General features: G+C 45.4%; 1 protein-coding gene across 3 annotated transcripts in view; it reads left to right on the forward strand.

Moving 5' to 3' along the window:
- The window catches only part of LOC140388130 (neurexophilin-2-like), a 188,482-nt gene that overhangs the window by 92,444 nt on the left and 69,055 nt on the right, over positions 1–26,983 (forward strand). Inside the window, exon 1 of one of the 3 annotated variants that reach the window (XR_011934106.1) lies at positions 26,019–26,160. The exons of the other annotated variants lie outside the window; for them this stretch is intronic. The gene's annotated coding sequence lies outside the window, so the exon portion shown is untranslated. Of the gene's footprint in view, positions 1–26,018; positions 26,161–26,983 lie in introns of those variants that run through there. 3 annotated transcript variants of the gene reach the window in all.

Genomic DNA, 26,983 nt, shown 5'->3' on the forward strand with positions numbered 1-26,983 from the left:
TTAATCCGGACAAATGTGAGGTAATGCATTTTGGAAGGTCTAATGCAGGTAGGGAATATACAGTGAATGGTAGAACCCTCAAGAGTATTGAAAGTCAAAGAGATCTAGGAGTACAGGTCCACAGGTCATTGAAAGGGGCAACACAGGTGGAGAAGGTAGTCAAGAAGGCATACGGCATGCTTGCCTTCATTGGCCGGGGCATTGAGTATAAGAATTGGCAAGTCATGTTGCAGCTGTATAGAACCTTAGTTAGGCCACACTTGGAGTATAGTGTTCAATTCTGGTCGCCACACTACCAGAAGGATGTGGAGGCTTTAGAGAGGGTGCAGAAGAGATTTACCAGAATGTTGCCTGGTATGGAGGGCATTAGCTATGAGGAGCGATTGAATAAACTCGGTTTGTTCTCACTGGAACGAAGGAGGTTGAGGGGAGACCTGATAGAGGTATACAAAATTATGAGGGGCATAGACAGAGTGGATAGTCAGAGGCTTTTCCCCAGGGTAGAGGGGTCAATTACTTGGGGGCATAGGTTTAAGGTGAGAGGGGCAAGGTTTAGAGTAGATGTACGAGGCAAGTTTTTTACGCAGAGGGTAGTGGGTGCCTGGAACTCGCTACCGGAGGAGGTAGTGGAAGCAGGGACGATAGGGACATTTAAGGGGCATCTTGACAAATATATGAATAGGATGGGAATAGAAGGATACGGACCCAGGAAGTGTAGAAGATTGTAGTTTAGTCGGGCAGCATGGTCGGCACGGGCTTGGAGGGCCGAAGGGCCTGTTCCTGTGCTGTACATTTCTTTGTTCTTTGTTCTTTGTTCCAGTGGCAATGGAAAATCCAAGCTGTGAATGAGGATAGAAGACTTCGGCCTGGTTTATATCAGGTTAAGTTGGTATGAACTCTACTTATATTAAAAACAGGAATGCTTGGTATTTACTTGGATTGAAAGTTATTTCAAATTGTATAAAATAAATTAAACCATAGAAAACCATAAAGCTTAGAATTTTTTTTTAAAGGTAGTTTCAGTTGTAAAGGTAAGTTTATTTGAAACTCAGCCCCCAAACTTAAAGTTGAATTGTAATATTTTTATTAATTCTTTTCTGAAAAATTACATGCTTAGGTTAAGAAAATAATCAATTGTAAACCATTTGCAACATGTGCACTATTGACTTAGTTTCTCATTGTACAATGGTAGAATTTAGCATAGAACACTAATTTTACTCAAGAAAAAAATAAAGCTGTTTAACTAAGAGGGGGTGAAAGATGAAAAATTGCATGTCTGTCACCTTTATGGGAAATGAGAATGTACTTTCATTTACCTTGGATTTTATCACTTCCTCAGAACCAATGAAATTAAGTCACTATTATTTTGAGAAAAATGAAACGGCCAATTTTCCCCAGAATGGTACCAAAATGATCAAATAAAGTGCCAGGGTGGTTAATCAGTTTCTGGTGGTATTAGTTAAGGAGGGAATGTAGGCCCGAAAACCTAGCGAGCACCCTACTTTTCTTTAAATATTGCCATGATCCTAGGCATCCACCCTAGATACAGATTATGCAAATGGGGCACTGTTTTAATATCTCATCTCTCAGCACCATTAACAATACAAACCTTCTCAGTACTGCTGTGAAACCTCAAGCAGGACTACATGCTCAAGTGTTACGGTGAGATTTGAACTTTGAACCTTCTGAGAAAGCACTACCGACCAAACCCAGCTGAAATTTCAGGCATTCAATAAAAGCAGATTTAGTATGTGACTATGAAGAGCATGAGCCAGTGTTCTGCTTTTGGGTTAAGATTAAATTTCTTCTAAGAGAAAGCATCCTGACATCTACTGAAATGACAACTCCATGTGATAATATTTCATATTTCACATATGATATTCAAATTCCAAAATGTGATTTCCAAAATTAACACATCGTGAGTTCACTGAAACAGGTTTTCCTGTCAATGTTTGTTTTATTTTTAATCAAAATATTTCAATTGGAAAGAAAATAAGTGAAAATTTGGAACATTTATCTTCAACTACGCATTACAAAATAGATTAATTAGCACTTATGCTCGCAGGCTGACAGTAATAAAAATTAAAATTCATGTAATAATTAAATTATATTTATTTTTTCTTTTGTACAACTGACTTTTTACATATGGCATAAACAGAACTGGATTTGATCTGTTTTGTACTCAGAGCACTAATTCACATGCCACACTCACATACTGTTGGTCCATGTGGAATATAAATCACATCTCAAAACTCGTGGCATGTTTTCACGGATGGCATGAATGGTGGATGATTAAGTATATTTTTCTTACCTGGATTTAAAAAAAACACAGATATCAATTTAAAAGAAACATAATCCTTCTCTCATATGTTATAATGAACTGGTCGATACTCTGGGGACATGGGTTCAAATCCCACCACAGTACGAGGTGGAATTTAAATTCAATTAATAAACCCTGAAACTATCATCAATTGTTATAAAGACCCAACTGGTTCACTAGTGCGCTTTTGAGAAGGCAACCAACGTGCCATCCTTACCCAGTCTGGACAACATGTGACTCCAGACCCACAGCAATGTGGTTGACCCTTAACTGGCCTTTGACCTGGTCTAGCAAGTCAATTAGTTCAAGGGCAATTAGGGATGGGCAACTGATAATAATAATAGCCCCTCCACTCCGGCTGATAACGTGGAATGTGAGGGGCCTGAATGGGCCGGTGAAGAGGGCTCGAGTGTTCGCGCACTTAAGGGGACTGAAGGCAGACGTGGCCATGCTCCAAGAGACACACCTGAAGGTGGCGGACCAGGTCAGGCTAAGAAAGGGATGGGTAGGACAGGTATTCCACTCGGGACTGGACGCGAAGAATAGAGGGGTGGCAATATTGGTGGGAAAGCGGGTGTCATTTGAGGCCAAGACTATTGTAGTGGACAATGGAGGGCGATATGTAATGGTGAGCGGTAGGCTGCAAGGGACGTGGGTGGTGTTGGTAAACGTATAGGCCCCGAACTGGGATGATGCAGGATTCATGAAGCGCATGTTGGGGCGCATTCCGGACCTGGAGATAGGAGGCCTGATAATGGGAGGGGACTTCAATACAGTGTTGGATCCAGCACTGGACCGCACCAAATCAAGGACTGGAAAGAGGCCGGCGGCAGCCAAGGTTCTTAGGGGGTTTATGGATCAGATGGGGGGAGTGGACCCATGGCGGTTTGCAAGGCCGCAGGCCAGGGAATTTTCTTTCTTCTCCCATGTACACAAAGCCTACTCCCGGATAGATTTCTTTGTTCTGGGTAGGGCGCTCATCCCGAGGGTGGAGGGGACGGTGTATTCGGCTATAGCCGTTTCGGACCATGCCCCGCACTGGGTGGAACTGGAGCTGGGAGAGGAGAGGGACCAACGCCCGTTGTGGCGGCTGGATGTGGGACTGCTGGTGGACAAGGTGGTGTGTGGGAAGGTGAGGGGGTGTATCGAAAGGTACTTGGAGGCCAACGACAACGGGGAGGTATGGGTGGGGGTGGTATGGGAGGCGTTGAAGGCGGTGATCAGGGGAGAGCTAATTTCCATTAGGGCTCATAGGGAGAAGACAGAGGGTATGGAAAGGGAGAGGTTAGTGGAGGAGATTTTGAGAGTGGACAGGAGATACGCAGAGGCCCCGGAGGAAAGATTACTTGGGGAAAGACGACGGCTCCAGACAGAGTTTGACCTGTTGACCACAGGGAAGACGGAGGCACAGTGGAGGAAAGCGCAGGGGGCGGCCTACGAGTATGGGGAAAAGGCTAGTCGGATGCTGGCACACCAGCTCCGTAAGAGGATGGCAGCGAGGGAAATAGGAGGAGTCAAAGATGGAAGGGGAGCCACGGGTCGGAGTGCGACGAAAATAAACGAGGTATTCAAGGCCTTTTATGAAGAGCTGTACAGATCCCAGCCCCCAGCGGGGGAAGAGGGGATGAGACGATTCCTAGATCAGCTGAGATTCCCGAGGGTGGAGGAGTAAGAGGTGGCTGGTTTGGGGGCACCAATTGGGTTGGAGGAGCTGAGCAAGGGTTTGGGGAGCATGCAGGTGATAAGGCCCCGGGACCGGACGGATTCCCGGTGGAGTTCTACAGGAAGTACGCCGACCTGTTGGCCCTGCTACTGGTGAGGACCTTAAATGAGGCAAGAGAGGAGGGGACCCTGCCCCCGACAATGTCGGAAGCGACAATTTCTTTGATCCTAAAGCAGGACAAGGACCCAATGTAATGCGGATCGTACAGGCCGATCTCGCTCCTCAATGTGGATGCAAAGTTGCTGGCAAAAGTGCTGGACACGAAGATCGAGGACTGTGTCCCGGGGGTAATCCACGAGGACCAGACAGGATTTGTAAAGGGCAGGTAACTAAACACCAATGTGCGGCGGCTCTTAAATGTGATAATGATGCCATCGAAGGAGGGAGAGGCGGAGATAGTGGCAGCTATGGACGCAGAGAAGGCCTTTGACCGAGTAGAGTGAGAGTACCTCTGGGAGGTGCTGCGTAGGTTTGGGTTCGGGGTAGGGTTTATCAATTGGGTTAAGCTCCTTTACAGAGCCCCGATGGCGAGTGTAGTGACGAACCGGCGGTGGTCGGAGTACTTTCGACTGTATCGAGGGACGAGGCAGGGATGCCCCCTGTCTCCCCTGTTGTTCGCATTGGCGATCGAACCATTGGCCATGTCATTGAGGGAGTCTAATAAATGGAGGGGGGTGGTCCAAGGGGGAGAAGAGCATCGGGTGTCGCTATATGCGGATGACCTGTTGCTGTACGTGGCGGATCCAATGAAGGGGATGGTGGAGGTCATGCAGACTCTAAGGGAGTTTGGGGAGTTTTCGGGCTATAAGCTCAATGTAGGGAAGAGTGAGCTCTTTGTATTACAAGCGGGGGACCAAGAAAGAGGGATAGGGGACCTACCGCTGAGTTGGGCGGAGGGGAGCTTTCGGTATCTGGGGATCCAGATAGCCAGGAGTTGGGGGACCCTACATAAACTGAATCTGACGAGGTTGGTGGAACAAATGGAGGAGGATTTCAAAAGATGGGACATGTTGCCGCTCTCGCTGGCGGGTAGAGTGCAGTCGGTCAAAATGGTGGTCCTTCCGAGGTTTCTGTTTGTGTTTCAGTGCCTTCCCATCGTGATCACTAAGGCCTTTTTTAAGAGAGTAGGCAGGAGTATTATGGGGTTTGTGTGGGCGAATAAGACCCCAAGAGTAAGGAGAGGATTCCTGGAACGCAGTAGGGACCGAGGAGGGTTGGCGCTGCCAAACCTGAGGAGCTACTACTGGGCAGCAAATGTGGCGATGATCCGCAAGTGGGTTCTGGAGGGAGAGGGGGAGGCACGGAAGAGGATGGAGATGGCGTCCTGTAATGGAACGAGCCTGGGGGCATTGGTGACGGCACCGCTGCCGCTCTCGCCAACAAAGTATACCACGAGCCCGGTGGTGGCGGCAACGCTAAGGATCTGGGGCCAGTGGAGACGGCACCGGGGTGCAATGGGAGCATCGGTGTGGTCCCCGATCAGGAGTAACCACCGGTTTGTCCCGGGGAAGATGGACGGGAGGTTCCAGAGCTGGCATCGGGTGGGGATTGGAAGAATGGGGGACCTGTTCATCGACGGGACGTTTGCGAGCCTAGGGGCACTGGAGGAGAAGTTCGAGTTACCCCCGGGAAATGCCTTTAGATATATGCAGGTGAAGGCTTTTGTGAGGCGACAGGTGAGGGAATTCCCGTTGCTCCCGGCACAAGAGGTTCAAGATAGGGTGATCTCGGGTGTATGGGTCGGGGAGGGCAAGGTGTCGGAAATACACCAGGAGTTGAAAGAAGAGGGGGAAGCGCTGGTAGAAGAGTTGAAGGGTAAATGGGAGGAGGAGCTGGGGGAGGAGATCGAGGAAGGGCTGTGGGCTGATGCCCTGGGTAGGGTTAATTCCTCCTCTTCGTGTGCCAGGCTCAGCCTGATACAATTTAAGGTGGTCCACAGAGCGCACTTGACGGGGGCGAGGTTGAGTAGGTTCTTTGGGGTAGAGGACAGATGTGGAAGGTGCTCAGGGAGCCCGGCGAACCATGTCCATATGTTTTGGTCATGCCCAGCACTGGAGGGGTTCTGGAGAGGAGTGGTGGGAGCAATATCTCAGGTGGTGACAGTCCGGGTCAAGTCAAGCTGGGGGCTAGCAATATTTGGAGTAGTGGACGAACCGGGAGTGCAGGAGGCGAAAGAGGCCAGCATTCTGGCCTTTGTGTCCCTAGTAGCCCGGCGAAGGATCTTGCTAATGTGGAAGGAGGCGAAGCCCCCCAGCCTGGAGGCCTGGATAAATGATATGGCTGGGTTCATAAAGTTGGAGAGGATTAAATTCGCCTTGAGAGGGTCTGCGCAGGGGTTCTACAAGCGGTGGCAACCGTTCCTAGACTATCTTGCGGAGCATTAGAGGAAGGTCGGTCAGCAGCAGCAGCAACCTTGGGGGGGGGGGGGGGGGTGGAGGGGACGTCCTGGGAGGGGGGGGGGAAGGGAGGACTGCCTGGGAGGGTGGATGAGCAAGAGATAACATGAAGGGTTGGGGAAACTGGCACGTACGGGTGAGGGCCAGTGTACAAAGCTGTGTAAATATATCATTTTGCCATGTATATATCTTGCTCTGCACGATTTCTCGTTTTTTTTTTGTTACGAGGGGGGGGTTATTGTTTGTAAGGGAGAAAAATTGTGTTAAAAAACTTGAATAAATATATATTTTTTAAAAAGATAATAATAATAATATTTATTAATGTCACAAATAGGCTTACATTAACACTGCAATTAAGTTACTGTGAAAATACCCTAGTCGCCATACTCCAGCGCCTGTTCGGGTACACAGAGGGAGAATTCAAATGTCCAATTCACCTAAAAAGCATGTCTTTTGAGACTTGAGGGAGGCAACCGGAAAACCCAGAGCAACCTCACGCAGACACGGGAGAACGTGCAGACTCCACACAGACGGTGACCCAAGCGGGAATCGAACCCGAGACCCCGGGGCTGTGAAACAACAGTGCTAACCACTGTGCTACCGTGCCGCCCAATTGCTGGGCTTGCTAGTCATGCCCACATCCCAAGAAAGGATACATGTTTTTAAAAATGGTGTTTACTCCATTGCAACATTATCTCTTATTCCTAATGGACCACATCATTGATCATGATTAAGCACATCAGTATAATTAAGTCTAAATGAAGGTCTATTACTATGAATGCTCACTGCTGAGATTCGGGTTAATCTAGCTTGGCTGCAAACCCACTCTGCCAGACATGGCGTGCCTTAGCCAATGGCAATGATTTGCCAGAATTACCTGGCAAGCTGAAGTAGTTTTCTGAAAGCTAGATTGGGATCAGATTTAGCTCTTTTTAACCAGTGGATAATATGTTGGAATATTTTTGCAATGTTTCTTGGACACTAGGACGTTGGAAATTGATATTGATTTGCCAGCTTACAGGACTCATTTGGATGATGAAAATGAAAGAAATCAGTAATCCCAAGAAAACCTATGGCAAACTGTATGATACAGTCCTCAAGTTTTGGTCCAGGTCATTGGTCCTGGCATATAAGGAAATACAGATGCTGGCCTCCATTTTGAACTGCATTATTCACAGAATTTTGAACAAAATTTTAAAAAGCCGCAAGGTCAAACATATAAGATCCTGAGGACTCTTGATAGAGTGGATGTGCAGAGGATGGTTCCTGTTGTGGGAGAATGAAGAACTAGGGGGCACTGCTTAATAATAAGGGGCCGCCCATTTAACACAGAGATGGGGAGAAATGTTGTTCTCTCAGAAGGTTGTGAGTTATTGGAATCCTCTTTCTCAAAAGGCGATGGAAGCAGAGTCTGAATATTTTTAAGGCAGAAGCAGATAGATTCCTGATAAGCAAGGGGTAAAAGATTATCGGGGGTAGATGGAAATGTGGAGTTGAGGGCATCATGGTGGCACAGTGGTTAGCACTGCTGTCTCACAGCGCCATGGACCCGGGTTCAATTGCTGACCTTGGATGACTGTCTGTGTGGAGTTTGCACTTTCCCCCTGTGCCTCTGTGGGTTTTATCCGGGTGCTCCGGTTTCCTCCCACAGACAAAGATGTGTAAATTAGCTGGATTGGCCATGCTAAATTGCCCCTTAGTGTCTAAAGATGTGCAGGTTAGGTCAAGTTACAGGAATAGGGCGGGGGTTGGGCCTAGGTGAGGTGCACTTTCAGAGGATCGGTGCGGACTTGATAAACCAAATGGCCTCCTTCTGCACTGCAGAAATTCTATGGTCCTATTCTATGGTTCTATTCTATGGTTCTAAAAGGCCACAATCAGATCAGCCATGATCTTATTGAATGGCGGAGCAGGCTCGAGTGGCTTACTAATGCTCCGAATTCATATGTTCATGTAACATAGATTATTCTGAAGCCTAGTTTGTGGAATATGTGTTCCCTATGTTAGTTATTCTTTTACACCTGTTTTGCAACAATATCAATTTTTCCACTTTCTCCCAAACTAGGAACTTGTGCAGTCTCTCATGGAAAGATTTTGCAGAATCCGTCTTTATGGCACAGTGGTTGGCACTGCTGCCTCACAGTGTCAGAGACCTAGGTTTGATTCCGGCTTTGGATGACTGTCTGTGTGGAGTTTGTATGTTCTCCCCATTAGGGTGGCACAGTAGCACATTGGTTAGCACAGTTGCTTCACACCATCAGGGACCCGGGTTTGATTCCCAGCTAGGGTCACTGTCTGTGAGGAGTCTGCACGTTTACACGTTCTCCCCATGTCTGCATGGGCTTCCTCCGGTTTCCTCACACAGTCAAAAGGTGTGCGGATTAGGTGGATTGGTTACACTAAATGGCCCTATAGTGTCCAAACGTTAGGTGGGGTTGCTGGCTAATGGGGAGGGTGGATATGCAGGCTTAGGTAGGATGCTCTTTCAGGGGTTGGTGTAGACTCGATGGGCTGAATGGCCTCCTTCTGCACTGTAAATTCTATGATTCTATGGTGTGTGTGTGGGTTTCCTCCGGGTGCTCCGGTTTGCACCTACAGTCCAAAGATGTGCAGGTTAGGTGGATTGGCCATGCTAAATTGTCCCTTCAGGGGTACAGGGGAGGGGATCGGGCCGAGGTAGGGTGATCTTTCAAAGTGTTGGTACAGACTCAATGGACCAAATGGCCTCTTTCTGCACTGTTGGGAATTTATGATTCTATCTATGATACTCTTTCATATAGAATTTAATTGTATTAGAACAACTCAAAGTGAGAAGAAATATGTTTCGTCCATGGGCTTGTTGTTTCGAGTCACAGAGTCATAGAGCCATACAGCACAGAAAAGGCCCTTTAGCCCATCAAAACCTACCACCTAACTATTGTAACTCCATTTCCCAGCTCTTGGGATCGCAAGTGCACATCTAAATTCTTCTTAAATTTTATGAGGGTCTCTGCCTCCACCACCCTTTCAGGCAGCATATTCCAAACTCCCACCACCCTTTGGGTAAAAGATTTCTTCCTCACATCCCCTCTAAACCTCCTGGCCCTTTCCTTAAATCTATGCCCTCTGGTTATTGATCACTCCACTAAGTGGAAAGGTTTCTTCCTGGCTCCTCTATCTATGCCCCTCATAATTTTATACATTTCAATCAAGTCCCTACTCAGTCTCCTCTGCTCCAACGAAAACAATCCAAGTCTACCTAATCTCTCTTCATAACTAAAATTCGCCAGCCCAAGTAACATCCTGGTAAACCTCCTCTGCACCTTTTCCAATGTTATCATATCCCTCCTATAATGTGGATTCCAGAACTGTACACAATACTCTAGCTGTAGTCTAACCAATGTTTTATACAGTTCCAGCATAATCTCCCTGCTCTTAAACTCTATGCCTCAGCTAATAAATGCAAGATACCATATGCCTTCTTAATTACTGTATCCAGCTATCCTGCTACCTTAAGGGACTGATGTACATGCACACCAAGGTCCCTCTGATCCTTGGTGCTTCCCCGTGTCCTGCAGTTTATCATGTATTCCCTTGCTTTTTTTGTCCTGCCCAAGTGCATCAACTCATACTTTTCCGGGTTGAATTCCATTTGTCACTAATCAACTCATCTGACTAGCCAGTCTATATCCCCCTGTAATCAAAGGCTATTCTTCTCACTATTTGCCACCCCACCAATTTTCGTTTCTTCCACAAATTTATTGATCAATCCTCCTACATTCATATCCAAATCATTTATATAAACCACAAACAGCAAGGGCCCTGCGGGACCGCATTGGACACAGGCTTACAGTCAGACCATCACCCACCGCTTCCTGCCACTCAGATAATTTTGGATCTAATGTACCAAATTTCCTTGGATCCCATGGGCTCTTACCTTCGTTAGCAGTCTCCCATGTGGGATCTTATCAAAAGCCTTGCAGAAGTCCAAGGGGACGCCGTCAAATACATTTCCCTCATCTACACACCTGGTCAACTCTTCGAAAACTTCAATCAAGTTGGTCAGACATGACCTCCCCTTAACAAAACCATGCTGACTGTTCTTGATCAATCCCCGCCTTTCCAAATGCAGATGAATTCTGTTCCTCAGACTTACTTCCCATAGTTTCCCCACCATGGAGGTTAGACTGACTGTCTTGCCAAAGCTTTCACGTTTTTGCTTCATTACATTCCCTCACAATTTTAAACATATAAATCATATCCTTCCTTAAGTCACGCATTTCCAATTAGAATCTCAGTCACAGTGCTGTGTCTAATCAATCTATGCTCGTCTATAATCAGATTGTCAGTCACCGTCCTCTTTCCAATGATTTTGCAGTTTTTTTGTCGATGTAGTCATCAGAACAAGATGCAATAGTCCAAGTGGTGTCATAAATGGAATGAAGACCTTCATTATTATGCTTGGACTTCTATTCTATGCATCTAGCTATTCTGATTGCCATAATTTGATCACTGTCGGATTTCACAGGTCATCATTACTCATGTTGAACTGTTACTATTCATGACTATTCTATACTTTGGACTGTCAAGCCCATTTTAAATCCAATTTACTTCTTGACTCATGATTCCTTCAGCTTTCAAATACTTTTACAAGTCTTTTTCTAAAGCCCTTTGTCTAATACCTTCCAATATATAAATCATAATGTCTTTATTCAGCACTCAGTCATATCTTTAAAACGTCTAATAAATTCAATCAGAACAATCTTCCTTCAATAAACTCATTCTTCCTCATATTTATTATGTGTAATTCTGAACTTCTGCATGTCTAAGAGCTATCCATTACATCGGATTCATATGTCTTCATCAATTTTCTATTATTTGGCTTCATTGGATTTCAAGTAGTTAAATCCTGCCAGTAGAACTTCACTTAATATAACTCAAATTTGCAATTGACTTTGGATATTTGTACAGAAATGTTCAATTATGAGTTTTTATCATTCAAGGTGAACTTCTGTAATAAACAGTAATCATTGTCTCTTTTGCTTGGCAATATGTTTTCTAGCATCCGTTAGTTCCGGATCATTTTTACATTTATTTCACTCTGAACATGATGAAACGGATTTTCATCATGCAGACGGTTATTGGGACTCGGGAATTTTCCTAATCACGTAATCCTCTCCTGCCTGTCCTATTTTCTTGTCGGGGAGGTAGGCATGGGCTGTAGACAGACTTACCCCCTCCACCCATCATATCCCATTCCTCTTCCATACTGTCGTTACTGCCATGCCCTTTGTATCTTCCTATGCATCCTTCATGCTCCAACTTCCAGTATCCGCGCTGCACGGAATCAATGAGCTATCGGCAAATCTTTAAAATGCTCCTGAAACTCACAACATAAGCAAACATGCTTTGAAAATCTCCTTTGAAAAAAACTATTCATTTTACTACTGCATAAAAGTGTCAAACACACCATTCACAGTGTCAATGACAAAAAAAGCTTTTTATCCCTTACCACTTAATCTGTGTCAACATTGCCTACAGGACAAAGCCCATTATCCATTCTTGGTTTCAACCAGGCAGTCATAATCAGACCATCTGAACAAAAAACTTGATGTCTGACCACCGTTTCAAACTGTTTGTGTTGATACAGTTCCCAGATTACACAGTTTTTAAGGGAGTGTTAGCTTGGTTATGATTGACATTTTTATTAGTCTGCAATAAACTGACCTTTCTTTGAAGATGTTTTCAATGCCTGTGTGTTTATTTATGCAAGATAAAAGGGTGTGAAGTGGATGGAAGATTTCTTCAACTGAACTTTTATTGTCTATAAACAGCTTTATGAGAAGTTAACAGGGGCAAAGTTTATCAAATCAAATGTTGAATGGCTGTGTTGTTTGGTTCACAACTCAGGACTAAGTTCTACTGTGGTTAACTCCTTTAAGTTGCATGAGCCATGTCTACTAACAAAATGGTCCCAGCTCAATGAAAATTGCAAAGGGGTTTGAAATGCCCACCACCGCAATGGAACTGGCAATGGTGGGACTGCTGCTTGTGTCCTCACTATTTGCACATTTTTCCCACACAGGCAAAACATTTTGGAAATATTAATAGGGATGGGATTCCCATAATTGGATCTAACATACCATTTTTAATGGCCTTCTGATTCACCATGACTGCATAAAAATTCAGGCTTCTATTTCAAACCAACCTGGAAATTCATACAACAATAAAATAATTATGTACATAAGACATGTGATGATAAAAGTTCAAGAGGCCGAGAAGGTAAATCCAAAAGAGGTTTAATTCAACAACAAAGTAATGGCCGCATCATGGCTTACAGCTGCAAGGTTCCAAACATAGGCTGATTTCCACAAACCAAAGCGGATGGGCCTGTGCCGACTAGTCGAGGAGCTTGGATTTTCCTAGTCCCATGGGGAGATCAATTGGGTGTTTTTGGTTTTCTTTAAATCTTTATTGTCACAAGTAGGCTTAAATATCACTGCAATGAATACTGTAGTAACAAAACAACTAACTCAAAAACTGCATCATTATCAGTGTCAAAGCATTTCAGATCACAAAATAATGTGATTTACAGATCAATTTACAATTCCAAGGTTATACTTCTTTAGTTTTTTAAAAAGATTTACAATAATAATCTTTATTGTCACAAGTAGGCTTACATTAACACTGCAATGAAGTTACTGTGAAAATCCCCTAGTCGCCACATTACGCATCTGTTCGGGTACACAGAGTGAGAATTTAGAATGTCCAATTCACCTAACAGCACATCTTTCAGGACTTGTGGGATGAAACCGGAGGAAACCCACGCAGACACGGGGAGAACGTAGCACGGCAGCACGGTAGCATTGTGGATAGCACAATTGCTTCACAGCTCCAGGGTCCCAGGTTCGATTCCGGCTTGGGTCACTGTCTGTGCGGAGTCTGCACATCCTTCCCGTGTGTGCGTGGGTTTCCTCCGGGTGCTCCGGTTTCCTCCCACAGTCCAACGATGTGCAGGTTAGGTGGATTGGCCATGATAAATTGCCCTTAGTGTCCAAAATTGCCCTTAGTGTTGGGTGGGGTTACTGGGTTATGGGGATAGGGTGGAGGTGTTGACCTTGGGTAGGGTGCTCTTTCCAAGAGTCGGTGCAGACTCGATGGGCCGAATGGCCTCCTTCTGAACTGTAAATTCTATGATAAACATGCAGACTCCACACAGACAGTGACCCAAGCCCGGAATCGAACCTGGGACCCTGGTGCTGTGAAGCAACAGTGTACCCACTGTGCTACTGTGGGTCTAGTGAGGGTTATTACAATGATTGAAGTAAAGGATGTGGAGATGCCAGCATTGGACTGGGGTGAGCACAGTAAGAAGTCTTACAACAACAGGTTAAAGTCCATTTTTTCTTTTTTTTTGTCTGCTTTCTTGCATCCTTGTAGAAACTTAATGTCAGTGTCTACATGCGTGATCTTCTTGGGTATCCTCTCCACTTTGAGCCGGCGCTTTGCGGTGTCGGTGGTAGCCATGATGTGGCGATACCAACGTTGGACTGGGGTGAGCACAGTAAGAAGTCTTACAACACCAGGTTAAAGTCGAATACTTTAACACCAGGTTAAAGTCACTTTAACCTGGTGTTGTAAGACTTCTTATTGAAGTAAAGGAGGCAGAATACTTTCAAAAAATCAATCTCAAGGTGTTCTTACAGTTTCCCCCCCCCCACCCCACCCCGTCCGCCCGCCCGCCACATTGGCTTTGCCCACTTCTGGAGGGGCTATCAGGTGTCCAGAGGCTCGCACGCACAGGTCTTCTACCTGCATTTTCCACCCTTCATCGTTAATTAGACTGAGCTCCTAGAGAGGCTAGGCCTCCTCTGTGAAGATTGTGCAAGTGGAAAGACCTCCGAAATTACTAGCCCAGGGAGCTGGAAATGATCCCGGCCTGCATTGAAAACTGAGGCAATATGATTCTACCCTCAATGTACACCTCAACCAATCGAACTCGTACTACACTGTGTTTTAGTTTAACATCTCCTCTAAAGGATGTACATCTAACAATGCAGATGTCCATTGGAACGGCAAAGGCTGTAGACCTGTAGATGTGCTCCAGAAGCCGTGCACTTAGCCAAGTGAAAACATTATCACCTAATAAAACAATGTGGAAAATTGCCCCAGTATGTCCTGTTCATGAAAAGCAGGACAAATTCAATACAACATATTACCACCCCCCATTGTGGGGAACCAGTGGCGTAGTGGTATTGTCGCTGGACTAGTAATCCAGAGACCAGGGATAATGATCTGGAGACCCAGGTTCGAATCCCACAACAGCAGATGGTGCAACTTTAACTCAATAAAATATCTTGAATGTTGACCATGAAATCATTGTTAATTGTTGTAAAAACCCATCCTTGTTCACTAATGCCCTTTAGGTAGGAAGTCTGCCATCCTTACCTGGCCTAAATGTGACTCCAGACCCATAGCAATGTTAGACCCACTCTTAATTACCCTCTGAAATGACCCAGCAAGCTACTCAGTTGTATTCAACTGCTAGAAGGCAGCCCACCATCTTCTGAAGGGCCATAAATGTTGGCCTAATCAACGACGCCCACTTCCTGTAAATTAATAAGCATCATTCTACTCTTAACCATCAGTAAAGTGATGGAAGGTCTGAACAATCGTGCTAACAAGCAACATCTACTCTGCGACAACCTGCTTGCCTGTCCTCAGTCTGGGTTCTGCCATTGCCATTGGGCTCCAGCCCTGGGCCAGAATTCTCCAACCGTTGGGATTCTTTTTTGCCACTGGCAGCACACCCTCGCCCATGTGTTTTCCGGTGGTGTGGGCTGGCTTTAATGAGAAATCCCATTGACAAGCGACTGGAAGATAGAATCCCATCACCAGTGAATGGCAGACCACTGAGAAATATGTTGCTGGAAGACCGGAGAATCCAGCCCCTGATTACAAGGCAGCAATTGACTGAATGTGGCATCAAGGAGCCCGAGCAAAATTGGATTCAAAGGGAATCTTCTCCACAGGTTGGAGTCATATCTAACAAAAAGGAAGATGGTTATGTTGCTGGGAGGCCAATGATCTCAGCCTTAGGACATCATAAGAGGAGTTCCTCAGGGTATTATCCTAGTCCCAACCATCTTCCGCTGCTTCGTCAATAACCTCTCTAACATAATGTCAGAATGTTCGCTGATGATTGCACAATGTTCTTTACCATGCACAACTCTTCAGATATTGAAGCAGTCCATCCCTACACACACAGGACCTGGACAACATTCAGGCTCAGGCAGATACATGCCAATAACATTCACCAGGCAATGACCATATCCTACAAGAGAGAAACTCACCATCACCCCTTGACATTAAATAGCATTACCATGCCAAATCATCCACCATCAACATCCATGGGGCACCATTGACCATAAACTTAACTGAACCAGCCAAGCAAATACTGTGTCTACAAGTGCAAGTCAGAGGATGGGAATTGTGCAGCAAATAACTCTCCAAAGCTGGTCCCCAGCTGCAATGCAGAAGCCAGGAGTGTTATGGAATACTTTTCATTTGCTTGAATAGGTGTAGTGCCAGGTCAAAGCAGCCCACTTAATTAACATTTAATTAACACTCAACTACCTTTGCATTCACTCCAGCACATAGTGGCAGCCATGTGTACCATATACAAAATGCACAACAGCTACATGGCAAGGCTGCTTCAAAACACATTCCCATCTTGCAACCTCTACCATCTGGAAGAACAAGGACAACAGATGCATAGGAACACCAACACATTCAAGCTTCCCTGCAAGATGCACACCATTCTGACATAGAGCTATACAGCTATTCCTTCACTGTCATTGGGTTAAAATCCTGGAGATCGCTCTTGCGTAGAATTGTGGGTGTACTTACATCACATAATTTTCAACAAGTCAGTTCAACTGCACCTTCTCAAGGGCAGTTAGGGTTGGACAATAAATGCTGGTCTTGTCAGTGAAATCTACATCCCAAGAGCAAATAAAAAAAACAGATATTCACTGAGTCTTCCTCATGAGACCTGGATGCAGAACTTCTGCCCCTATTTCCGACAGCTCAAATTTTTGCAGGTGGGGTGCAGGTTGCTATTCAGGTGGCACTGCCAGGGTGCCAGGCTGGCAGGACCAGGGTACCCAGGTGGCACCAGCAGTGCCAGAGTACCACCCTGACAAAAGGGTATCCACCTGGGGGCCTCCGATCCCCTGGGAGACCCCCACAAGCGCCATTCCACCTGGTCCCCATTTGTGGAGACCAGTACTGAATGGCACTCGCCCGACATCTCTGAGTTGAAAGGGTTAGACCCCAATGCCTTGGTTATATCTTGGGAACGCATATTAAAATGAGGCTAGCTGTCTCGCTCTAATATGCAGATTTGCCAAAACATGATCCCGCTCACAATGGGCGGGCTTCACATTGCGACGTCTCGCGTTATATCTCGGGAGGGGTGGCGATCCGGTTAGATCCCGCGAGCGGGGTCTCCCGTCATTTACCGGCCACAATAAGCTGTGGCACGCTGCTTTTCGGGTGCACCGTGACGAGTAGATTGCGCCCAAGGTCTATTTAACCATCAAGATCTTTTAAATATCCTGGTGTCCAAACTGTAAAAAAAACCTGGCTGCAGCTGATTGTTACAAAATGTTCTGCTTTGATTGTGATGCTAGCTGGTGTCACGCCTATTCAAGCAGTTTCCATAGAGCTCTTTGTACACATCTCAGTAAGGACTATTCATTTTGAATGCTTTGCTGAGTTTCAAAAGCTACAATTATCTGAGCAGCGATTTTGAATTCACAATTTGATGAAGAGCTCAATAAAGCTCTTAAAGGATTAGGGGTTTGAACGGAAATGTATCTTCAGAATATACATTGGGGTGGGGCTGAGGAGATGTGGAGACATGTGAGGGGTAAGGGCTAGAGGGCCTAAAATCTTCTAAAACAATTGGGACTAAGTCCCGGGGAACTGAGGTGAGACTTGTAAGGAGGCCGCCGCAGCATTCACGGGCCCCCATGTCCTCCTACCATCTGCTTCTGGGTCGGCAAGCCTCACCTCATCCCACAGCCCTTCACCACCCACTTTGGAGATAAAATCCCATGACTCAGACATGTTTTAACTGAGGCGGGTCCGGCGAGTTGGGAATTCATGAATTTTGGCTACCCACCTCAATGGCCAATTTCCAGACCTATGTGTTTAAAGCTGGAGTAGAGCTTAAAATCACAACTACAAAGGCAGGATTGCTACTGAGTCAGGCTGATACAAATAATCAAATTATACAAAGAAATATATTTCTGTCTTACTGCTGGCATCATGAGTCTAGTGGCTTTTTTGTTTAAACAAAGTAATAGCTCATGGAATAAAAGGGGCTACAGTAGCAACATGGATATGAGGTTGGCTAAGTGACAGGAAACAGAGAATAATGATTCATGGATATCCCTCTGGTGGAGGAAGGTTTGTAGTGGAGTTGCCCAGGGAACAGTGTTGGGACCCTTGCTTTCCCTGATATATTAATGACCAAGACCTTGGTGCACAGCGAACAATATTTCAATATTTCAGACAATTCAAAACATGGAAGCATTGTAGATTGTGTGGAGGACAAAGTAGAACTTCAAAAAGATATAGACAAGTTGTGGCATCAGCAGATAAAGTTAAATATGGAGAAATGTGAGGTAAAGAACATGGGGCGAAATTCTCCGGAAACAGCGCGATGTCCGCCGACTGGCGCCCAAAACGGCGCAAAGCAGACGGGCATCGCGCCGCCCCAAAGGTGCGGAATGCTCCGCATCTTTGGGGGCCGAGCCCCAACCTTAAGGGGCTAGGTCGGCGCCGGACGAATTTCCGCCCCGCCAGCTGGCGGGAAAGGCCTTTGGTGCCCCGCCAGCTGGCGCGGAAATGACATCTCCGGGTGGCGCATGCGCGGGAGTGTCAGCGGCTGCTGACGGCATTCCCGCGCATGCGCAGTGGAGGGAGTCTCTTCCGCCTCCGCCATGGTGGAGACCGTGGCGGAGGCGGAAGGGAAAGAGTGCCCGCACGGCACAGGCCCGCCCGCGGATCGGTGGGCCCCGATCGCGGGCCAGGCCACCGTGGGGGCACCCCCCCGGGGCCAGATCGCCCCGCGCCCCCCCCAGGACCCCGGAGCCCGCCCGCGACGCCTTGTCCCGCCGGTAAGGTAGGTGGTTTAATTTACGCCGGCGGGACAGGCATTTTAGCGGCGGGATGTCGGCCCATCCGGGCCGGAGAATCGAGCGGGGGGGGACTCGCCAACCGGCGCGCCGCGATTCCCGCCCGGCCGAATATCCGGTGCCGGAGATTTCGGCAACCGGCGGGGGAGGGATTCACGCCAGTCCCCGGCGATTCTCCGACCCGGCGGGGGGTCGGAGAATCTCGCCCATGAATTGTAAAATAAAGGGTTCTACTTCACCAAGGGTGCAGGAGGAGAGGGACCTGGGTATATATATACATAAGTCTTTAAAGGTAGCAGGACAGGTTGAGAGAGCAGTTAATCAAGCATATCACATCCTAGGCTTTATTAATTGGGCATAGAATACAAGAGCAAGATGATGATATTGAACTAGTTAAGACATTCGTTAGACCTCAGTTGGAGCGTTGCGTACAGTTCTGGGCACCGCTTTGAGGAAGGACGTGAAGACAATTGAGAGAGAGCAGAATAAGTTTACAAGAATGGTTTGAGGAATGAAGAACTTCAGTTATGAAGATAGGTTGGAGAAGTTGGAACTCTTTTCCTTGGAGAAAGAAAGGCTGAGAGGAGATTTGGTGGAAGTATTCAAATCAAAGGGTCTTGGGACAAAGTGATAGCAGGAAACTGTTCCCACTCATGAAAGGATTGAGAATGAGAGGGCACTGGTTTAAAATAATTGGCCAAAAAAAGTAAAAACAAAATGAGAAAATGTTTTCCACACAATGAATAGTTAGGGTCTGGAATGCATTGGATGAAGGTGCCGGCAGGTTCAACCGAGGAATTCAAGAGGGAGTTAGATGACTATTTAAAAATAAGCAATCTGTAGGGTTACAAGGAGAAGGCAGCAGAGCTGGTGCAGGCATGATGTGGCGAATGACCTCCTTCTGCGCTCTAACAATCCTGTGACTCACATTTAATTCTAACACTTTACTGATTATTTCTGTTTGACCAGATTATAAATTCCTATCTGTTGTTGACCATTAGCATCATTATGAGTCAATGGTAAACAAATGTATAGGAAACTATGACTGGAGGCTAACACATATTTTGTGAGTCATTTTAGCTGAAAAAAAATTTTAATTTACGTTTTATTTGTTGTTTATTGGCCTCCCAACAACCACAGCCATATTTCCATTATGCTAGGTATGACTGCCACTGGTGCACAGTTTGCCCTCTGATTCCCATTATATTAAATTTTGATACGCTCCTTGCTGCTGCACTCAGTCAAACTCTGCCTGAACATCAAGCGCAAGTCTCTCTTTCTTCACCTCTCGAATTCAGCTGTTTTGACCAAAGAAAAGAACAATACTGCACAAGAACAGGCCCTTCGGCCCTCCAAGCCTGTACCGGTCATGATACCAGCCTTTGCCAAAACCCTCAGCACTTCCCAGTGCCGTATCCCTCTATACCCATCCTATCCACGTATTTGTCAAGATGCCTTTTGAATGGCGTTAATGTATTTGCTTCCACAACCTCCCCTGGCAACGCGCTCCAGGAACTCACCATCCTCTGTGTAAAAAACCTGCCTTGCACCACTCCTCTAAACTTTGCCCCACAGACCTTAAACGTATGCCCCCTGATGACTGACCCCTCCACCCTGGGAAAGCGTGCCTGCCCATCCACTCTATCCATGTCCCTCATAACCTTGTAGACCTCTATCAGGTCACCCCTCAACCTCCATTGTTCTAATGAAAACAGTCTTGAGTCTATTCAACCTCTCGCATAGCTAACACCCTCCAGACCAGGCAACGCCCTGGTAAATCTCCTCTACAACCTCTCCACATCCTTCTGGTAGTGTGGCGACCAGAATTGTGTGCAATATTGCAAGTACCACCAAGTTTGGACTATGGCTGTCGTGAGAGCCATAATTCTCCGTCCGTTCACACCAGCGGGAATCTCCACTCCCGCTGCAGTGAATGGAGTTTTGGCTCAACGCCAAATTCTCCGTTCTCGCTGGCAGCAGTGGCAGGGCGAAAACGCATTGGAGATTCCCAGTTGAGGTCTGGGGCTGATATTGTCTCAGAGGGAACCCAAGCTGAGCATCAGTGAGCAGGTTATTGCTGAGTAAGTGTTGCAGTGTCAACAATACCTTCCATCATTTTGCTGATCATTAACTGTCGTCTGGTGGGATAGTAATTGGCTGGATAGGATCTGTCCTGTTTATTGTGGCAATGTTCCACATTGTCAGGTAGTTCCCAGTGTTGTGGCTGTACTGATTAAAGGTGCTGTTAGCTCTGAAGCATCAATCTTCAGTACTACTACCAGGATGTTGTTGGGGCCCATAGTCATTGTGAATCCACTGTTTTCAGCTGTTTTTTGATATCACATAGACAAAGTAAATCACTTTTAAAAATTTATATTTGAGATGTGAATATTGCTGGCAAGGACCGCATTTGTTGTCTACCACTAATTTCCCTTGAGCAGGTGGTGGGGAGCGACCTAGAGCTGAATGGTGGTGGAGTTGCATTGTTGATTGAAGAAGATATTGAACAATATTAGTATCATATAAGATATTAGTACAGATGATGTGGAATCTGTCTGGGTCGAGTTAAGAAATAGCAAAGGGCAAAAACATTTGTTGGGTTGGTGTACAGACCACCAAACTGCAGTGGTAATTATGAGAATAGCATTAAACAGGAAATCAGAGGTGCATGTGACAAATTAACATCTGTGATTATGGGTGACTTTAATCTGCATATAGATTAGGTGACTCAAATTAGTCACAGTACAATAGAGGAGGAATTTCTGGAGTGCATACGCGATTGTTTTCTGCACCAACATGTTGAGGAACCAACAAGGGGACATCTTGGACTAGGTGTTGTGCAATGAGAAAGGATTAGTTGACAATCTAGTTGTGAAAGAACCCATGGAGATGAGTGACCATAATATTGTCAAATGTAGAGAGAAAACGGAACTATAGACCGGTGAGCCTAACATCGATAGTACGGAAGTTGCACAGCATTTGGGAAGCAGTAGACAGTCCAACTAGGGAAGGGGCGGTACTGGACCTGGTATTGGGGAATGAGCCCGGCCAGGTGGTAGATGTTTCAGTAGGGGAGCATTTCGGTAACAGTGACCACAATTCAGTAAGTTTTAAAGTACTGGTGGACAAGGATAAGAGTGGTCCTAGGATGAATGTGCTAAATTGGGGGAAGGCTAATTATAACAATATTAGGCGGGAACTGAAGAACATAGATTGGGGGCGGATGTTTGAGGGCAAATCAACATCTGACATGTGGGAGGCTTTCAAGTGGCAGTTGAAAGGAATTCAGGACCGGCATGTTCCTGTGAGGAAGAAGGATAAATACGGCAATTTTCGGGAACCTTGGATGACGAGAGATATTGTAGGCCTCGTCAAAAAGAAAAAGGAGGCATTTGTCAGGGCTAAAAGGCTGGGAACAGACGAAGCCTGCGTGGAATATAAGGAAAGTAGGAAGGAACTTAAGCAAGGAGTCAGGAGGGCTAGAAGGGGTCACGAAAAGTCATTGGCAAATAGGGTCAAGGAAAATCCCAAGGCTTTTTACACGTACATAAAAAGCAAAAGGGTAGCCAGGGAAAGGGTTGGCCCACTGAAGGATAGGCAAGGGAATCTATGTGTGGAGCCAGAGGAAATGGGCGAGGTACTAAATGAATACTTTGCATCAGTATTCACCAAAGAGAAGAAATTGGTCGATGTTGAGTCTGGAGAAGGGTGTGTAGATAGCCTGGGTCACATTGAGATCCAAAAAGAAGAGGTGTTGGGTGTCTTAAAAAATATTAAGGTAGATAAGTCCCCAGGGCCTGATGGGATCTACCCCAGAATACTGAAGGAGGCTGGAGAGGAAATTGCTGAGGCCTTGACAGAAATCTTTGGATCCTCGCTGACTTCAGGGGATGTCCCGGAGGACTGGAGAATAGCCAATGTTGTTCCTCTGTTTAAGAAGGGTAGCAAGGATAATCCCGGGAACTACAGGCCGGTGAGCCTTACTTCAGTGGTAGAGAAATTACTGGAGAGAATTCTTCGAGACAGGATCTATTCCCATTTGGAAGCAAATGGACGTATTAGTGAGAGGCAGCATGGTTTTGTGAAGGGGAGGTCGTGTCTGACTAACTTGATAGAGTTTTTCGAGGAGGTCACTAAGATGATTGATGCAGATAGGGCAGTGGATGTTGTCTATATGGACTTCAGTAAGGCCTTTGACAAGGTCCCTCATGGTAGACTAGTACAAAAGGTGAAATCACACGGGATCAGGGGTGAGCTGGCAAGGTGGATACAGAACTGGCTAGGCCATAGAAGGCAGAGAGTAGCAATGGAAGGATGCTTTTCTAATTGGAGGGCTGTGACCAGTGGTGTTCCACAGGGATCAGTGCTGGGACCTTTGCTCTTTGTAGTATATATAAATGATTTGGAGGAAAATGTAACTGGTCTGATTAGTAAGTTTGCAGACGACACAAAGGTTGGTGGAATTGCGGATAGCGATGAGGACTGTTGGAGGATACAGCAGGATTTAGATTGTTTGGAGACTTGGGCGGAGAGATGGCAGATTGAGTTTAATCCGGACAAATGTGAGGTAATGCATTTTGGAAGGTCTAATGCAGGTAGGGAATATACGGTGAATGGTAGAACCCTCAAGAGTATTGAAAGTCAAAGAGATCTAGGAGTACAGGTCCACAGGTCATTGAAAGGGGCAACACAGGTGGAGAAGGTAGTCAAGAAGGCATACGGCATGCTTGCCTTCATTGGCCGGGGCATTGAGTATAAGAATTGGCAAGTCATGTTGCAGCTGTATAGAACCTTAGTTAGGCCACACTTGGAGTCTAGTGTTCAATTCTGGTCGCCACACTACCAGAAGGATGTGGAGGCTTTAGAGAGGGTGCAGGAGAGATTTACCAGAATGTTGCCTGGTATGGAGGGCATTAGCTATGAGGAGCGGTTGAATAAACTCGGTTTGTTCTCACTGGAACGGAGGAGGTTGAGGGGAGACCTGATAGAGGTATACAAAATTATGAGGGGCATTGACAGAGTGGATAGTCAGAGACTTTTCCCCAGGGTAGAGGGGTCAATTACTAGGGGGCATAGGTTTAAGGTGAGTGGGGCAAGGTTTAGAGTAGATGTACGAGGCAAGTTTTTTACGCAGAGGGTAGTGGGTGCCTGGAACTCGCTACCGGAGGAGGTGGTGGAAGCAGGGACGATAGTGACATTTAAGGGGCATCTTGACAAATACATGAATAGGATGGGAATAGAGGGATACGGACCCAGGAAGTGTAGAAGATTGTAGTTTAGTCGGGCAGCATGGTCGGCACCGGTTTGGAGGGCCGAAGGGCCTGTTCCTGTGCTGTACATTTCTTTGTTCTTTGTTTGTCCAGTGATGTAATCAGACAAAGTCTACATGGGTTTATGAAAGGAAAATCATGCTTGACAAATCTGCTACAATTCTTACAAGATGTAATGAGTAGAGTTGACCTGGGAGAACCGGTGGATGTGGTTTATTTAGACTTTCAGAAGGCTTTCGACAAGGTCTCACACAGCAGATTAATATGCAAAGTTAAAGTGCATGGGATTACAGGTAGTGTCTCGAGATGGATAGAAAGCTGGTTAGCAGACAGGAAACAAAAAGTTAGAATAAATGGGTCTTTTTCTGATTGGTAGGCAGTGACTAGTGGGTTACCGCAGGGAGCTGTGCTAGAACCTAACTGTTCACATTATATATTAATGATTTGGACGAAGGAACTAAATGTATTATCTCCAAATGCGCAGATCAGACAAAGTTGGGTGGAAGGGTGAGCTGTGAGGAGGATGCAGAGATGCTTCGGCGTGATTTGGACAGGCTGAGTGAGTCGGCAGATGCATGACAGATGCAGTATAATGTAGATAAATGTGAGGTTATCCACTTCGGTAGCAAAAATAGGAAGGCAGATTATTATTTGAATGGTTATAAATTGAGAGATCTGAATACTCAGCGAGAATTTGGTGTCCTTGTGCATCAGGCCTTGAAAGTAAGTGCACAGATACAGCAGGCAGTAAAGAAGGCAAATGGTATGTTGGCCTTCACAGCAAGAGGATTTGAGTATCGGAATAGAGATTTTAGTTTTATTGCAATTGTATATGGCATTGGTGAGGCCTTAATTTGTCTTGCTGCCAAAGTGGGATTTGTACTCTTTTTGCAGGATAATTAGTCCAGGTCTCTGGATTACAAGTCCAGTAACATTAGCACTATACTAATGTACCTCGACCCCCCCCCCCCCCCCCCCACCCCACCTCCCACCCCCAACCTTGGTCAGTAATGGGGCTAGTGAGACACTCTGCTATTGGGCATTGAAAATTCTGTGCGCTTGTCACCCTCAGTGCTTCACCCAAATGCCGTTCATCAGAGAGGGGTACTGATTCGTCAGCCAAGGAAGGGCAGTTGGCAGCAACCAATAGAAGGTTTCTTTCTCTGTTTGACCTGATGACATTAGACTTCCTTGGGTCTGGAGTCAAAATGTTAAGGACGCCTCGTGCATCTGCATTCCAGACTGTAAGTCACAGTGCTACCATATCTGGTGGGACAGGACGTGCCTTGTTATATTGATGGTTATAAGGTATAAATATGTCAGCTGTTGCTTTCTTGTTTGGAGAGCAGTTCTCCTACTTTTGTCATAAGTTCCCAAATGTTAGTGAGGAAGACTTTTATGGTTCTTTTCCAATATCTAGGCTGATGCCAGGTGTTCCACTCGGTTTTATTCTTGGCTATTTCAGAGGGCAGTTAAGTGTCAGCCACAGTGTTGTGGCTCTGGAATCATTAAGTTGCATATTTCCTTCCCCTGAAGGGTATTATTGAACCAAATGGGTTTTTATGACAATCCATGATCAATACTAATGATGCATTAATTAGCTAAATTCCAATTCATCCAACAACCATGGTGAGATTGAATTCATATTTCTGTATTAGTCAAGATATCTAGATCGTCAGACCAGTTTCCACTGTGCGAATACTGCAATTGATTACATTTTTATCGTTCCTAATCATCCTTTTTGTAGACTGTGCCTTCTTCAGGTAAACCTATATTTCAACTAAGTGGATAATCAGTCTAGCTGTTAAAAAATGTTTGTGCCAAATCTGCTTTTGTGCTGGCTCCTAAGATCTGTGCGAGATAGCTAATTTTCTCATTTTCCCTTCACCTTTGTTTGGCACTTGGCCCACAAGGCCTTGTTGAGGGTATGAACCATGTTGAGGGAGCATGAAATTTGAACCTTTGCCACTGTGTGGAGCAAGAGATTAATGCACCAGGAAGTTGTGTTATCGGCCTACCAATCCGTGAGAATCAATCTTGTAATACATGGTTCACTTATTATGAAGGTTATTACTGCAATCAAAGCATAATTTAAGCTTCTGTTAGCTAATTTAATTACCTTTTCGAAATGTTTGTTGCTTACCTGTTAAAGCTGGGATGGAAGCCAAAATACTCTGATGGTTTGAGGACACACGGACGTATTCTTCGAAACATCCCTGGATTTCAGGTTTTCATTTACTAAGAATCACTAGGAAACACCTCCCCTGTAAGTCCACCACTTGATTAAGCCTTTAAAAATTGCATTGCCTTCTATCAGAATATTGTGCATGGTTAAGGTAATCAAAGGTAAAAGCTGGAACTAAAAGGAAATTTTTTATTGAATAGGTCAGCTGTACACTGATGCCATATACTCTGAAAACAGCACATACCTGCACTGACAATAGTTAATTCAAAAAGTGTGTGCTTGTTCAGGCTTTAACAACCATTTCCATTTAATGCTAAAGTAAACCACTGGTGTGCTTGTTAAATGGATACTTGCTGGTTCGTTGTTTTCTATGTATTTTCTGCAGTGCATTTGAATTTTTGCAGAATAGAGCAGTAGAACAGATCCATGCTGGTTTCTTTCCCATGTTCTTCATTCACATGTATACAGTCCTGACAGTAGCATTCATCCAGAGATGCAAGATGGTGATAACTACAAAGTGAAGCACAGCGGTAATCATTTAGAGGAATCCATTATTCAGCAGCTATTGGTTTCAAAGCTTGCCGATAGCTTAACTTCTGTTAGCAAAGATGTTCTCAGGAGGCTAATTATTTGCGAGAGTCATTTGAGCCCAAAGTTTAATGCACAATAACATTTCAACATGAAAACAATTTGTCTGCAGTCACATAATATTTGATCAAGAAATGAAAAATGGCATAATTTGTGAAAACAATCCCAGGTTAGAACAAGATAGGAAAGCATTGAATCCGGGATCCATTAGCAACTGATATTATAATACAGAATCTTTGTATATTGGTTATGGAAAAAGCCTGTGACCTAGAAGAATGAATATTTGGAATCATAGAATTTAACGTGCAGAAGGAGG

The sequence above is a fragment of the Scyliorhinus torazame genome, chromosome 2, assembly GCF_047496885.1.
Source record: "Scyliorhinus torazame isolate Kashiwa2021f chromosome 2, sScyTor2.1, whole genome shotgun sequence".
Lineage (NCBI taxonomy): Eukaryota > Metazoa > Chordata > Chondrichthyes > Carcharhiniformes > Scyliorhinidae > Scyliorhinus > Scyliorhinus torazame.